At 36.3% G+C, this 16,364-nt stretch overlaps 1 long non-coding RNA gene across 3 annotated transcripts; it reads left to right on the top strand.

The window, feature by feature from the left end:
• Positions 1–13,850: 13,850 nt before the first annotated feature.
• On the top strand, positions 13,851–15,893 carry LOC147516013 (uncharacterized). 3 transcript variants are annotated; one of them, XR_015213569.1, is made up of 4 exons: positions 13,851–14,339; positions 14,471–14,562; positions 14,661–14,755; positions 15,755–15,887. It is a non-coding gene; the product is annotated as an uncharacterized LOC147516013 (long non-coding RNA). The 3 variants fall into 3 exon arrangements; XR_015213568.1 differs by having other exon boundaries at positions 13,928–14,339; positions 14,471–14,587; positions 14,661–14,751; positions 15,755–15,893; XR_015213567.1 differs by having other exon boundaries at positions 13,928–14,339; positions 14,471–14,587.
• Positions 15,894–16,364: the final 471 nt, after the last annotated feature.

Genomic DNA, 16,364 nt, shown 5'->3' with positions numbered 1-16,364 from the left:
CTATATGGAAATATGTACATATAACATAAATAAAATTTTAATTAATTTTTTTGGGTTTTGAATAAGATTGACAGAAATTTTAAAATGGTGGGTCATTTTAAGTCAGATCCCCAAGACTTGAAAGTTTTTGAAAACTTGACTCAATCCCAACCAGATGGTTGGATTGCTCTCTTAGACCGAGCGTAATGCACTGGGGGATAACACATGTAGACTTTATAAATAGAATTATTATGAGATTGAAGACTGGGGCAAGTTGGTGTTTGACAATTCAAGCACCAGCCTTCTCTCATAGCTCGTCTCTTACGTGCGTATGAACTCTTACCTAAACCCTAAATGATTTTCGGTAGATGTGTCCATATCTTAAGCTGCAGTTATCTAGGAAGCACTTGCACATGATCATTGAAATTGATCCATCTAGTCTTGCTAGGTGGAGGGTTTTTGTTTGCTACATAAGACATTTTTGAAAAGTTTTTCAGAAACGAGAGATATTGAGAAGGGGAAAAGATTTAAACGAGAGGGGAAAGATTTTTAAGAAATGAAATTTTTGAAAATTTGAAATTTTTTGAGTCTTTTAACGTTAAATACTCGAGACAAAATAGAGAGGTGGAGGCAAAAAGATAGAATTAAATAGAGAATAGTATTGGGTTACTCTATTTGTTTAATTCTCGTTTGGGAATGCCTCGTCTCTTTTTTTTAGTTGGTTTTCTCATTTAAAATTTATCTCTATCCATATAGAGGTTTTGCCAAGAAGATAAAATTATATGTTAATCCGGTATCATTTTTGTTACTCCAGCCGTATAACTTTCATTTTTATATTCCCTGGTTTTGAAAACTATGGAGAGATATTTAAAGAAACTCGTACTAAAAAGCTGTGATTCTAGATGTGACTACATTAAAACAAAACATAACAGATAATCTTAGGCAACTTTCGTGTCAGCTTTGTGGCGAACCCAATCTAGACAGACAGAGCTTCAGCTACGCGAGTTGGGCGATTTACTGCGCAAGAATAGAATGTCCTGACCCGGGCGAATAGCTTGGTGATATAGGCGACTCTTAGTAAGCAAACCTGATCTCAACCCGCCCCTAGATTATGTTGTTCTAGGGGTTGGCCTGTGTAAAATCTATTGCCAGTTTTGAAAAATCACTTAACTATTGATGTATTGAGAAACTATCATTTTAAGCGCGGTGAAAACAAACAATTTTATTAAAGAAAGAAAGAAACATTTGTTTTTGGCTTTTAGGTTTTTATGTTCCTAAATTACTATGACAGAAAAATATAAACTATAAAACTACTAAGAAAAATTACTATGACAAAAGTGATCCTCCCAATAGAAGGTGCTTGAAATTAAGTGATTCTAATTGGGAACCATCCCATGGTTTGGCCTCCCTAGATCTTCCACCTCTTGTTTTGCAAGTAGGAAAATCTAGTGAAGAGGACTAGCTCTATTTCTAGATAATCTAGTATCTCCTCTCCTACTATCTAGTTAACCCTAGTTAAAGTCATTCCAACTAGAGAGAAAAACGAAGCTCGAAATAATTAGAAATCACCTATAGAAGGAAAAAGTTTTTGAAATCAAGGGCTCCAGCTGCCAACCATCCCATGGTATGGTATGCCTATGGAAGACGAGACATGCTAAACAACCATGATAGACAACTGTAAGACACCTTCACTTAATCCCCATCGCCCTCTGCTTTGTTTCACATCTTTTCTTTGTAGAGGAAAGATTGCTCAGCATCAAAGGTGAAGATTGAAAGAAAAATGCTTATGTAAGACAGAAAACGTAAAAACAGAAAGCAGGGAAATTAAAATAAAGATAGGAATTGTAAACAATAGGAATATAAAAACTATTCTAAAAAGAATTGTAAAATAAAGAAAAGAAAAATTGTATACTTGCTCCATTGGGGTACACTACTCAAACGATGAGTAAAAATGCTAACGTGGAACGTGCAAGATATACTGTGGACTCAAGGCTCCGGCACTTACAACCACACCCTCCAATTAGAGAGGTCCGGTTACCTTATTGATATATCCCCTTAAAGGAAAAGATGGAATGGAATAGGAATACTTCGAAAAAGAGGAGTCAATCCTCATAGATGGGATGATTAAGAAAGAGTTTTTAGTGCTCCATCTTCGTTCATATCACTTGTTGCTTCAGCTCGCACGACTAGATAAGATGATGTGCTCTCTTACGTTAGTAAGTTTTATGCTCGCTATAAACTAATAATCTAAACAGCTGAGGATCAATATATAAAAATAGATAAAAGTATACATGATAAGAGCCCAAAACTATAGTTTTAACCCCTTTAACAATACCGCTTTTGATAAATTATGTGATTAATAAGTAAGAGTTAGTACTGTTATCGTGTTCTTATGTATTTCAGGCATTGGAGTCAAATATGTGTAGAAATGCACCCCTTTTGCGAGATAAAGGAGAAAAGGTTGGTTGCTAAGAAGTTCTATGATAAAAGGCCAAGATTAAAGGAGAAAAAGCCTTTTTAAAGCCCGGTCAAAGCTGAAAAGTCAAAGTCAACGCGGGCAGAAACATCGCACAAAAGTCAGCAAAACTTCCGAAGGCCGTATCGTTGGACTCAGACCTCGGAATTGGGCCTACCTTATGTCAAAACGACCGGCTCGGAAAGAGCTTTGTAATGGTCCAAGACTTGACCCAATCATAGGAGCTGAAAATCGCTTTGTGGACTGAAGTAATAAGGTTTTGGGCTCGATTTTTCGGCCCAAAACATGGCTCCTCAGCCCATGCACGAATTTGTGTATCTTGTCTCCTCTATATAAGAGAAAAAGACTAAGCTCTTAAGATATCTTGTTTTTTACTTACCAAGGATCCACTAACTTAGTTTTAGATCTAGTTTTTTTATATTCAGTTAATTAGTTTTAGAACAAAGAATGAGTTTTATTTAGAATCAGATTAGTTTATTAATAAAGAATTAATTTTTCATTCAATTTAGTTTATGATTCAATTCTTATTTAGCTTTAGTTGTCTTAAATTCATAATTAGTTTGTCTTAATTTGATAATTAGTTATTCATAATCATAGTTCTAAATTAGTTTTAAATTCGGTTTTAATTCATTTCAAATCTTAGACTATTGTTAAATTAGATTTTTAAAGTTTAATCATTTATTCAATAATGAGTTGTTCTATTTGTTCTTGTGTGAGAAATGATAGTATGATGATTCAAGGCTAAAACCTCCATTAGAGGGGTTTGAGAAAGCCTTGATGAAACTTAATTGTTATTAGCATAGAATTGTTGGTAATGATCTATTCCATTATAGAAAGTAGCTAGTTCACCATGAGAATGGGTTTGATTGCTTCACATGCTAGTTGTTAGTTGGTAAAGATTACCATGAACAATTAGGGATTAGAAAGACCCAATTGCAATGCGAATGCATTGCAATTCGGATTACGACAATTCCTCCCTAGTTGATTAAGTCGAATTAAGGTGGAATCAAATTCTCCTAATTCTTTATCTAGATTCGAATCTTAGTATTTTAATTACCATATTTTTATTTAGAACATTTTGATTACGTTATTTCCCTCGTTGATAGCATAATTACATTAATCCGTACTCTCATTGACTTTTATAGAACTGATAATCGTCATTAACGTTAATTCTAAAGAACTAGGAGTGGAATGAATTCTCTACTCCACTTATTGCAATAGCATCGAGAGTGTAAAACTTTGATATAAAGAAAAAGAATCAGCTTTAGTTTTACTTACCTTGTCGTAATTGTATTCGTAGGTAAAACTATCGTTTTTACCTTTTATCAAATGGCGCTGCTGCCATCTTAGTTCTATTTAAAATTGTTTTCATTAGTATTGTTAGTCTTCCCAAAGTCCTATTAAACCCACCCACCCTTGTTTGGTTATACCAATGATTGTTTGGTTCAGAAACTAAAAAAATTTCCCAGAAAAAGCCTGAGCGCGACCTGCGCCCATCCAAGGCAAAGTTCGAGCGCCCCCTGCGTTGACACTCCTAGAACTCGAGTTTGACAAGGAGCGCGACCTGCGCCCTATCTAGGCTACTTGTGGCGCGACCCGTGCCCTCTTCTGAACAGCTCGATTTTCACCGATTTGTACAAACTTCTATTTCTTCAAGTTATTCAGTGTTTCTAACTTGTTAAATACATTGAGCTCGCGTATACAAGACGCTATTCATAAGCGAAGCAAGGAGGCATTCATGTACTTCTTTCTTCCACTCCTCGCATCTCCTGTTAGAGGATTTATACTAGCATATCAGGGTTGTTTTGACTGTTGTCGTATTTCTTTAATATTGGACTTAGCCTTGCATGAGATTAAGGTCAGGTAGAGAAAAAACGATTAACGTAATCTATTGTGAACATCAATACACAAACCTATCTAGTATACCACACACCACACCTGAAATAATGGCTGAAGAAAGAGAGTCTCCTCTCTCGGATTTTTACAAAGCCTCGAATGATAGCCCAAAATTGTGCATCGTTCTTGCAGACCCAATGGGGGATTTATGAATTCCCCCTAATATATTTAATTTGTTATCCATTTTTCATGGGTTAGACCATGAAAAACCTTATCAGCATGCGTAGGATTGAACAAGTCCTTACCATATTCCATCATCCTATGGTTGGTGCGGAACAAATTAAACTGAGGGTGTTTCCTTTAACCCTAGCCGACAAGGCGGCGTCTTAGTTAACTACCCAAGGGCCTAATTCTGTGGACTCATGGGCCAAACTTGTTTAACTTTTCATGGAACATTTTTACCCACCACTGAAGACAGATGAAATGCTTTCGAAGATTCATTTTTTTCGATAGAATCCTCATGAATCCTTTTCAGAGGCTTGGAATCGTTTCACTGACCTTCTTATAGAGTGTCCACATCATAACCTTGCGAAAGACATGTTAGTTCGTGCCTTTTTCAAGGGACTTTTACACCACCATAAAGTGGTCCTAGATATAATGAATAGGGATGGTTTCCTTAGTAAAGGAGCCTCAGAGGCTTATAAGTTTTTAAAAGATCAAATAAAGCGTAAGAATAACTGGGGGGGGGGGGGGGTAGTGACGATATCCCCCGCTCCGCTAGTTCTTCTTCAATAGTTAAGGCTGCCGGTATGTTTGAGATTAAACCCGATCCTGAGATTAAAACTTTAATCGAATCTCTCACTAGAAAGGTAGAAGCTATTTCTGTTCAACAAAAGCTTGTCCCCATTATGAATGTCAACTCTAATCCATGTAATTTCTATTTGAGTCCTGAGCATCCTGACTCCTATTGTCCTCTCGCCGACGAGCAGCAAACATAACAAACAAATAATGTTTGCTCCATTAATAGCTATCCAATTCCTAACGCCCTTTGGAGATAACATCCCAATTTCAGTTGGAGAAATAATCAACAAGTTACACCTCTTGGGTATAATAATCAAAATGTTAGGCCAGCAAATAATTACAATCAAGCTCCACCACGACAAGGACAATGACAAGGGAATTATAATAATTATAACAATAATAATTATAATGCTAATAGAGGTGTCGTTCCGGTTAATCATAACTATAATAACCCACCTGTTAATAATCAATGTGATATAGTTCCTGTCACACCACCTGTAACAACTACACATCTACAACCGGATCATTTTGATGCCTTTATGCAAACCTAACAACAGATTTTACGGTCCATCCAACTTTCCTTATAGCAGTTAGCCTCAGAGAAAGTACAACCAAAAGGTGTGTTTCCAGGTCAAGCGATACCTAATCCTAAAACAACAAACACAACCTTTGAGGTAAACGGTAATACTAGTAATGAAAATGGAAACGTAGGTGAGCTAAATGTCATCACCACTTTTCATTCTGGTAGAGTAGTTGATAACACCATAACTATGCCTGTAGTTACCCCACCAATAGTCCCTACACCTGATATTTTACTAGATATCGAAGTAATAACTGAAGATCCTACCCCAGTAGAGGTACCAGTTAAACCACAACCTAAGAAACAAAATGCCAAGGTTAGACATCTTATTGATCTATACACTAAATATAGAGAGAAACCACCGTTTCCCCAGAGATTAGCCATGTTAACCAAGGATAAGAATTTCGATGAGATTAGGAAAGTTTTCAAAATCTAACGATAAACCTACCCTTTCTTGAAGCGATTAAAAAGTTACCTCACCATGCTAAGTTTCTCAAAGAGTTGTGCACTACTAGGCGTAAGACAAATATTCCTAAAGACACCTTTTTAACTGAACAATTTTCAAATTTAACCAAACATAATGGAATCGTTAAGTACAAGGACCCTGGTTGTCCTACTGTACAATGCACCTTAGGAGATTCCCACACGAAGACCGTGATATTAGACCTGGGGGCGAGTGTTAACTTACTCCCGTATTATTTATATAAACAAATTGGTCTACAGGAGATGCGACCTACTAAAATGATGTTGCAATTTGCTGATCGGTCTATTAAGTATCCTAAGGGTGTGGTTTAAAATGTGCTTGTTAAGGTTCAGGATTTCTACTATCCTGTTGATATTGTTATCCTCGATACAGAAGTCGCTAACGACTCTGTTCCGATCATTTTAGGGCGTCCTTTCTTGGCTACTGCCAATGCACTCATAAACTACTGCGATGGTTCGATGTCCATGTCTTTTGGCCATCTTTCTGTTAAGGTAAATGTTTTTAAAACAACGAAACAGTTCCCAGATGCGACTTCAGATGGAGAGGTTAGCATGATCAAGAGCTTAGCTCAAGATTATTTCAAAACCACGTTTCCTAATAATCAGATGCACAAATTCCTTTCCTTTGGAAGTTCCAACATCGACGAGAACTCCTTGGAAGTCGAGGAAGATTTCCTTCGACTCTTTTGCAACTCTTCCTTGCCACCTCGCGAGTCCCTCCTTATCAACATCCATTCATCCCTTGACGCTATGATGGAAGATGAATTTTTCACCCTCTATCCCAGTGATTCTTTTGACCCACCTATTGATGAATGTCTTGCATATCTCAAGGCTTCTGATGATCTAAACCTGAGAGCTCTAGCCGAGCCCCATTCATCCACCTCATATCATCTTGTCACTCATTCATCTTCCATCACCAATTTTCCCCACCTTCTACCTTTTCAAAGGAACCTTGAGCTTGCACTTGACCATCTTGTTTCTCCTGTGCTTCATGATTTTCTAAATCCTCCTAATACGGAATTAATTCCTAAGGAAAAGGCACTTGACACCTTCATTTTCAGAATTGAGACAGTTCCTACCTACACCATGAATGAGTTTTGTGCTAAACCCACATTCCCATTTTTTCCATTTTTTCCTTCTATAACCTATACATATCCAACATATCTTCCACAAACATCCATTTTCTCATGATCATTCACTTGGACACCCTTTCGTTCAAAGATGAAGAAGAAGGTGTATGCTCAGTTACGTTCTAGGTCTATCAAACTTCACTTTTATTTCACTAAGTTGCGTCATAGAAAATCTTGGTGCTTGATTATGTTTGGGGGTGCATTCCATGTTAATTATTTATGGCAAGATCCACAACTATTTCGGTTGTTGATATATGGTAAACTGCATGTTCATTATATAAATATGTTAAAGATAAAGTCTTAAGTAGTTGACTATAAAAGACTCATTATATTCTTCGGTGTACTCCATTCCAGTCTTATATTTTGGTAAGTGTACCATTCAGGTAACCGGGCCCTCCTATTGGAGTGTGTGGCTGCAAGTACCGAATCCTAAGTCCACGTTTAATATAATTCACATTTTTCACTCTTGCATGTTTTCTCGATTTTTGAGTTATGTTTCTCTATGGTGTGAATTATATATTTATTGCTTTATTGTTTTCCTTATATTAATCCGTAGTCATAAAAAGAAAAAAAAAATCAAAACCATAAAAATATTAATTTAGGAACTCTCGGGAATCTGACTTTAAAAGACCCACGTTTAAAACAAATTTTCTAAACTCTGTTTTATAAAATTTGTTTGGGGGTGGGGTGTTGGTCTTTCCATCCTAAACTCGAATTGATGAAATTAGGCTTTCTTGTTAGAATGGGGGTTGAAAATAGGGTAGACAATAAAAAAAAATTGGGTGGAGGTGTGTTAAGGTGAGGTCGCGGACGATAGTTGGATGGGGGCGGGCGCGAGTCGAGTGGGGTGGCTAGGGTTGGGGATTTTCATGATGGAGAAAAAGGGAAGTGGGCGGTCGCATGGGCTTAATGGTTTAAGAAATTGAATTTTTGGCCCAAGCCCAAATGAAATTAGGAAATTCTGATCTTGTCTTGAGTTTCTTGACAACTTCAAGAGTCGATCCGCACTTCGTTACTTGTCCGATCTTGACCCCTTAGTTACCAAAATGATCAGCATTGAAAATGCAATGTAACAGTATAGGATACACTCACATCCAACAGTGGATGAAAAACAGATGATGGAAATAACTGTACAAGAACTGTAGGGAAATATGTACATATAACAGAAAGAAAATTTTAACTAATTTTTTTTGGGTTTTGAATAAGATTGATAGAAATTTTAAAATGGTGGGTCATTTTAAGTCAGATCTCCAAAACTTGGATGTTTTTGAAAACTTAAGTCAATCCCAACCAGATAGCTGGATAACTCTATTAGACCGAGCGTAATGCACTGGGGGATAACACATGTAGACTTTATTAATATAATTATTATGAGGTTGAAGACCGGGACAAGTTGGTGTTTCCCAATTCAAGCACCAGGCTTCTCTCATAGCTCGTCTCTTACGTACGTATAAACTATTACCTAAACCATAAATGATTTTCGGTATATGTGTTCATATCTTAAGCTGCATTTATCTAGGAAGCGCTTGCACACGATCATTGAAACTGGTCCATTTAGTCTTGCTAGGTCGAAGGTTTTTGTTTGCTACAGAAGACATTTTTGAAATTTTTTTCAGAAACGAAAGATATTGAGAAGGGGAAAAGATTTAAACGAGAGGGGAAAGATTTTTAAGAAATGAAATTTTTGAAAATTTGAAATTTTTTAGTCTTTTAACGTTAGATTCTCGAGACAAAATAGAGAGGTGGAGACAAAAAGATAGAATTAAACAGAGAATAGTATCACTTTGGGTTACTCTATTTGTTTAATTCTCGTTTGGAGACGCCTCGTCTTTTTTTTTTTTAGTTGGTTTTCTCATTCAAAAAATATCTCTATCCATATAGACGTTTTGAAAAGAAGATAAAATTATACGTTAATCCGATATCATTTTTGTTACTCCGGGCGTATAACTTTCATTTTTATATCCTCTGGTTTTGGAAACTATGGAGAGATGTTTTAAGAAACTCGTACTCAAAAGCTGTGATTCTATATGTTACTACTTGAATACAAAATGTAATAGATAATCTTAGGGACTTTCGTGTCAGATCTGTGGCGAACCTACTCTAGACAGACAGAGCTTTAGCTATGTGAGTTGGGGGATTTACTGCGCAAGACATAGAATGTCCTGACCCGGGCGAATAGCTCGGTGATATAGGCGACTCTTAGTAAGCAAACCTGATCTCAACCCGGCCCTAGATTGTGTTGTTCTAGGGGTTGGTCTGTGTAAAATCCATTGCCCGTTTTGAAAAATCACTTAACTATTGATGTATCGAGAAACTATCATTATAAGCGCGGTGAAAACAAACAATTTTATTAAAGAAAGAAAGAAACATTTGTTTTTGGCTTTTTGGTTTTTATGTTCCTAAATTACTATGACAGAAAAATATAAACTATAAAACTACTAAGAAAAATTACTATGACAAAAGTGATCCTCCCAATAGAAGGTGCTTGAAATTAAGTGATTCTAATTGAGAACCATCCCATGGTTTGGCCTCCCTAGATCTTCCACCTCTTGTTTTGCAAGTAGGAAAATCTAGTGAAGAGGACTAGCTCTATTTCTAGATAATCTAGTATCTCCTCTCCTACTATCTAGTTAACCCTAGTTAAAGTCATTCCAACTAGAGAGAAAGACGAAGCTCGAAATATTTAGAAATCACCCATAGAAAGAAAAAGTTTTCGAAATTAAGGGCTCCAGCTGCCAACAATCCCATGGTATGGTATGCCTATGGAAGACGAGACATGCTAAATAACCATGAGAGACAACTGTAAGACACCTTCACTCAATCCCTATCGCCCTCTGCTTTGTTTCGCATATTTTCTTTATAAAGGAAATATTACTCAACGTCAAAGGTGAAGATTGAAAGAAAAATGCTTATGTAAGATAGAAAACGTAAAAATAGAAAGCAGGGAAATTAAAATAAAGATAGGAATTGTAAATGACAGGAATATAAAAACTATTCTAAAAAGAAGTGTAAAATAAAGAAAAGAAAATTTGTATACTTGCTCCATAGGGGTACACTACTCAAACGACGAGTAAAAATGCTAACGTGGAATCTGCAAGATATAGTGTGGACTCAAGGCTCTGACACTTACAACCACACCCTCCAATTGGAGAGGTCCGATTACCTTATTTATGTATTCCCTTAAAGGAAAAGATGGAATGGAATAGGAATACATTGGAAAAGAGGAGTTTTCAGCACTCCAGCTTCGTTCAATTCACTTGTTGGTTAAGCTCGCACGACTAGATAAGATGACGTGCTCTCTTACGTGAGTAAGTTTTATGCTCGTTATAAACTAATAATCTAAACAGCTAAGGATCAATCTATAAAAATAGATAAAAGCATACACCCCCAAACAGAATGAGATGATGCATGTGGAGCGTAATATGTAGAATGATAAGAGAATGATTGTGCAACCCATCATGGAACTTATGCAATAACGTTAACCCATCAAAGTTGACTTGTCCAAAAGAGTGAGAGGTCGGTAGTATATGGATGTGAATGCTAATGGGTTTTGGGTGAAACCGCACTCTGACTGACCAGGTGGATATATGAATGGTGGTTGACTATTTGTGGTGGAACTACATGAATTGTCGACATGATTAGAAAACTCTTAAGTGTATGGAGTACTAGGGAAGTTTTAAAATTGGAGTTCATAATCGTAAGGATTTCCCATAGTAGACTCGAATTCGGTATATGATGGACAATGAGATAACCAATGATAAGGACTACCACAAAAAGAATAAGGTTATGGGTTTGAATTGTAATTCCATGATGGTTGCGATGCATATTGATAAGACATGAATACTCAATCAATGATGATGCACAAATGGTAGAAATTCATTTTTTTTTTATTTTTTAAAATATTTGCTTGGTCTATAGATTATTATGCCCTGTTCAAAGGAACAATTAGACGCGAGACTAGGATGGCTCTACTACACGTCTCAGAAGAGTAGGCAGTCACTTCAAGTGGTGTGCTACCAAGAATCTCACTCACAATGAATCTGCGGGAGGGCAATGAGGAAGGTAGTTGGTCCACCAGAATCTGGTAACTGATTACTCTAAATCCTCATGGCTATATTTTTGTCCTTTTCTGGAGGACCATGACTACTTTGGGCTCTACTTGATTGATTTTAATTCATTTTTTTGGTCTAGTGCCTCAAGAATCAAGCAACGTCCAATTTACCTACATTGGGTAATAACTTCCTAATGGTTGTTATGTGGCTCGGGTTCAGCCTTATACGCGAATGTAAATTGCAGTGCGGAAATTAAATTTCAAACAATCATTTAAGCATGATTGAACACACAAGGAACCCTCTTACTTGGGCTTCGAGGAGATTTAGGATTTACCTCTCAAGCCGGGCTTACACGCTGCTTGAGGAGAAGGCAACGTCGGTTGGCGCGTGATCTGAGAATCAAGCCCAACCTTTGGAGCATTACCCTGTTTTAAGTTACAATAAAGGCCCACTTAAAAAGCCCACAAGTTGGGTTTTTTTTATAATTTATACAACTTTGCCTTTAAGGGCTCAAACTTAAAACGAAACTAATATTATACTAATCTAATTAATTAGTTTTAGATTAATAACCTAGATTAACTAGAGTCAAATGGACTTAGAGTGTTGATTACCAAGTTGATATAAAGTGTGTGAGTTATGATCCATAACTTGCCTCGCACACTTGAACTTCCCAAGGCAGTTAAAACTCTAATCCTTTGGTATGTATATAACTTAAACAAAGTTTAACTCATGTTCATCATAAGAAATCAATTAAAATCCAATTTTTCCTAAATTTTTTTTGGTATTTCTTTTTATCACTAACTATTACAATCAAGTTCTAGTGTTTTCTCCTACTCTATTACAAAATCTGGGCTCGGAGTACAACTATTTGTCACAAATCAACTGGGGTGCCAAAAGACTAGACACCCTTCACTGGAGGTGAGCTCGCAGTCGCCCTCCACTAAGCCCGCGGTCGCCCACTAGTGCCGGTGACTTTTTGTCAGCTTTTGTTTGTGTCTTCAGCTCCTTTCCGCTTTGTTGTCACATAACCTGATTTGTAAGAAAGTAGATCAGTACTGAGAAACAATAAAATAAAATGACGAAAATTTAAAAAAAAAAATAGAAATGGAGAGATGAGAATGATGCTCCCTTCTTAGATTCTCAACCAATCAATCTCACTCCTTCAATCCATGACGGAGGCGCCATTTGAAGCTTTAGATAGTGGTGAGTATACTTCAAAAAGTTTGTTTAAGAGTGAGGTTCATCCTAAATTGTTTAGAGTTTGAGTGAGGGAGATGTGAAGAAGAAAAATAGATTCTTATATGGATTGGAATGATTCAAAGCTAATGAAAACTTGAAAGCTTTAATTGTTGTATTGAAATGACTTGAAATCATGAAAGTAAAGATTGATTAAAACTTGAAACAAGAACAAGTAAACAAGATTGAAACTTGAAACTTGAAACAAGAACAAGTAAATAAGATTGAAATAAGAACAAGTAAATAACAAATTGATTGAAATAAAATAAAACAACAAGAAAGTAAAAAACATGAATTGAAAAACAAGACAAGAAATTAAACAAACCAAATGGTTTAGATCATATGACAATGGATAGTTTCTCTCTCCCTTGCTTTTAGGTTATATAACCCTACTTTTGCCTTTTACAGATTTGCCCTTCTTTATTACAAATTAGATACCTCACACTTCACTTTTGCTTTTGATTTTTTGTTTTCTTCTTGACCAAGATAGGTTTAGGGAGAAAGTCATCATATTTTGAGATAAATGCCTCCATCTTTAGTTTTCTGAATTAAGGGCTTTGACTTTTGATTTTGATCATTGACTTTGACTTTTTCAGCACTTTTCCATAGCAGCTACTGGTCTTCATAATAAGCGTGATTAAGGCTCCTTTTGGTGCTAAGACGCAGCTTTTATGATAAGTGGTCTGAAATACTCCTTAACTTGAAAAAGGCAGTAAAAGCTATCAGTTATCTTTTCGTTAAGCATAAGAGGGACTGTAATGCAGCAATATACGGGTAATAAAACGCACATTTGGAAGCTGATCACGCCTTTTATTCACTTTAGTTTGCACATAACCAATCTGATTGGGCCATCACACAAAGGTTTGTTCCAACTCTTCAACACTAATTCCATGAATTGGGCATGTTCCAGCCATATATTCCAGAACCTGAACGGTACATAGTCTGGCCTAATGTTCTTGGTACACCAATCGATAACGAGTGAATGATCGGAGAACTTTCACTACAAGAAAATCGACTTTTTCCCACGGATTTCCGGTATTTTTAGCCACAGTCATAAACCCTTGCATAGTTTCCTATGAATTTTGACCGTAGCAAATATATTTTTTCTCATTTCATAGCTTCAATATCTTTAGCCACGGTTTAACTGTTTAATTGGGCCGTGGGTGGAGCCACGGCGGAAACCGTCGGGTATAATTTTTTTAACCTTGACGGTTGTTCTACGCATTTTGACCGTGGGGTTAGAGCTGAAAACACTTAGAAAAAGAAAAGAAAATGACACGGTATTTCTTCCTCCACCCCACATAGCCTTCGTCCCCCACCGCCACTCAACCTCATTTTTTTTTTTTTTTTTTTTTTTTTCTGTTTCTTCTTCTCTCACCTCAACAAGGTATTGAAGCAAAGATTGTATTTCAAGCACCAATTTGTTTTTCAACTTTAATTTTCTTAGGATTTACTGTGGGAAAGGGATTTAAAGCTATTTTCTCCTACCCCAATCCCCACCACTGCTTAGCTTCGCCCCCCACAATTAGCCACTTACCTTTTTATCTATAATTTTTTTCCTTTTTCTACTTCTCACATCTCAAAATGCTAATGAAATCAAAAAAATTATTTCAAGCATTGATTTTTGTTTTCTAGGGTTTAATTTGACAAATTTGTTCAATTTTAATTTTCTTAGTATTTACAACCTTTGTTTCTCTTCATTACTCAAAGACGTGTTCTTTTTCCTTCAACGTCTCAACTTGGAATCGTTACTGACCAAAACCCAGGTCAGTTTAGTTTCTTCAAGAATTTTCATATTCATTTATTTTACTCTTCTATTTAAAGATTGTACCTTTGCCTTTCCAGTTTTTCTGGGGTTTATTGTGTTAATTACTGTGTTTCCATATGTGTATAACAGATAATTGGTAAAGTAAGGTTGGAATTTCGGTGTTTGAATTTAACTACTGGGGTTTTGAGCTGGTGTATAAATATGTAGATTTGGCCATTTGGGTAAGTTGGGGACAGTGGGTTTCAGGTACTGAAAATTTATTTGTTTGTATTAGGTCTAATTGTTGATGAATAAGGTCTAAGAAAATTTATTTGTGTAGAGACGTGGATTTAGTTCAAAGAATTGGAGCTGCTACCGCTCATGAAGTGTGTGCAACTTGTGTACACTATACTTTTGCAGCTTGTGTTACTGTAGGTTTGTTATGAATTGAACCACTCTCTTAGTTTGATGTTTATTATTATTATTATTTTGTATCCCTATTTTTGCTTAATGTATTGTTAGTGGATACTACTGCAAAATGAGCAATTGGTTTAGGTAGTTCTCTCAGAGTATATAAACATAATAGCCTAACTTTTCATATAGGATTATTGGATGATGGCATAAGGCAGTTCAAATTTTGCACTATCATCATAATGACACTCTGTATAAATTTTATAATTCAAAATTAATCACCATTGGATCATCTTTGGGTTGAAACGCATAATCGTATGCATATTCGTATCTGACGGCTATACCGTATATATGAGAAGAGCTAGTTGACTTGTTATATTGTTTTCTTATCAGCAATCTTTAATCAGTAGAACTCTTTAACAATGCTGCATTGTTAAAATGATTTTTAGTGAGCTAGGATACAAAAAATAGAAACATCTCAAGCAGTTCGGTTCGGCTACAAGAAACTAAGCATTATACCCCAATGCTACTGCAGAATCTATGTCTGTACCGAATCTATGACCTGATCAAGCGACTGCATTTCTGTAATGGCCTCATTTTTTAAATTCTACACTCTTACCTGATTAACAATAAAAGCCAACTAGATTTATAGACATGGCGCTTCTTATTTTCACACATTCTCTCTTGTAGAGCATGGTTTGCTTCAACTATCAGCTCATAACTTATCATCCAATAGGATCGTGATGCTCACTCACAATTGCTACTCCAACATCATCCTTGTGCTCCCAAACTTTTAAAATATGGATCTCAAGGTTTGTAGAATTGAGATCCATGAGCAGACTTAGCTCAACCATGATAAAATCCATTGGACTCGAAGCAGTTCTGTGGATTTAAATATACCAATATTGCGTTGATTTCTTCTCAAGTCTCATCATTTAACGATACTTCCATCATATACAGACATGTGCATATATCAAATATTCTGTTTGAGTTTAACTTATTCTTTTGTTGATGTATATGCAGATAGACTCAAGCGATGAGGAGCTTCCTGCAGAGGAGGAAGCGGAGGTGCTAGGAGTTCAAAAAGAGAAGGCAAAGTCATACTCATTGGAAGACTTTGGCCAAGACAACAGTGACCAAGAGGTGAGTGATTCTGATGAGGAAAAGGCCCAAGAGGTGAATTTGAATTTTCATTTGCTATTATGTAGTTCTTTGTGATATTAGCTCCCTGATTGCTGGCTCCTTTCTTTTTAGCTTGTCTTTAGAAGGTGTCGTCGAAGATAAGTAGAGAACCCGGAAAGAGACTTCCTATATATAATCTGCCTCCTTTTTTTTCTGCAGGGGTATCTTACCTAAAACTAGAAGCAGATTGAAATGCCTTCAAGAAAAAGGAGCTGAAGATGGCACAAGCATGGCTTATGAAGTCAAGAAAGACCTGAATGCGTTGCCGAGAGAAGAACAAATGGATGTTGTGTATGGGTAAGCTTTTCTTCAAGCTGTTCTGTTGTTCGTGATTTTTGAATGGATCCTTTAGCATTTAATAGAACTGCCCCTCTATCGGTTCATTGTTGTATTCAACTCCTTTCGCTGTTTTAATTTTTTTTTTTGCCTTGGTCTTGTTTGCTTTTTCTTA

This window comes from Coptis chinensis, chromosome 2 (assembly GCF_015680905.1).
Source record: "Coptis chinensis isolate HL-2020 chromosome 2, ASM1568090v1, whole genome shotgun sequence".
NCBI lineage: Eukaryota > Viridiplantae > Streptophyta > Magnoliopsida > Ranunculales > Ranunculaceae > Coptis > Coptis chinensis.
Note: the sequence above shows the minus strand (reverse complement) of the source record. Positions and strands in the feature narration are given on the sequence as shown.